The sequence below is a fragment of the Mandrillus leucophaeus genome, unplaced genomic scaffold (assembly GCF_000951045.1).
Source record: "Mandrillus leucophaeus isolate KB7577 unplaced genomic scaffold, Mleu.le_1.0 Scaffold463, whole genome shotgun sequence".
NCBI lineage: Eukaryota > Metazoa > Chordata > Mammalia > Primates > Cercopithecidae > Mandrillus > Mandrillus leucophaeus.
This window is the reverse complement of record NW_012104954.1, coordinates 787630-787942: the sequence shown is the minus strand read 5'-3', so window position 1 is coordinate 787942 and position 313 is coordinate 787630. Positions and strand designations below refer to the sequence as shown.

Sequence of the window (313 nt, the reverse complement as noted above, 5' to 3'; positions counted from 1 at the left end):
AGACGGGGTTTCTCCATGTTGGTCAAGCTGGTCTCGAACTCCCAACCTCAGGTGATCCACCCTCCTAGGCCTCCCAAAGTGCTGGGATTACAGGTGTGAGCCATGACATCTGGCCTCTTTTTTCTTTTTCTTTTCTTTTTTAAGAGATGGGTTATTCCTATGTTGCCTAGGCTGGACTCAAACTCCTAGGCTTAAGCAATCTTCTGCCTCACTCTCCAGAGTAGGTAGAACTACAGGCATGAGACAGCATCTTCCTGTCTTTTCGGCCCCTTTAACCCCATCTTTGTCCCTCTGCCCCACCCCTACAGGTTTT

The 313-nt window shown here is 49.2% G+C and overlaps 1 protein-coding gene across 1 annotated transcript in view; it reads right to left on the bottom strand.

Moving 5' to 3' along the window:
- Positions 1–313, bottom strand: part of PRDX2 (peroxiredoxin 2) — a 10126-nt gene that overhangs the window by 4433 nt on the left and 5380 nt on the right. The gene's annotated exons all lie outside the window — the stretch shown is intronic.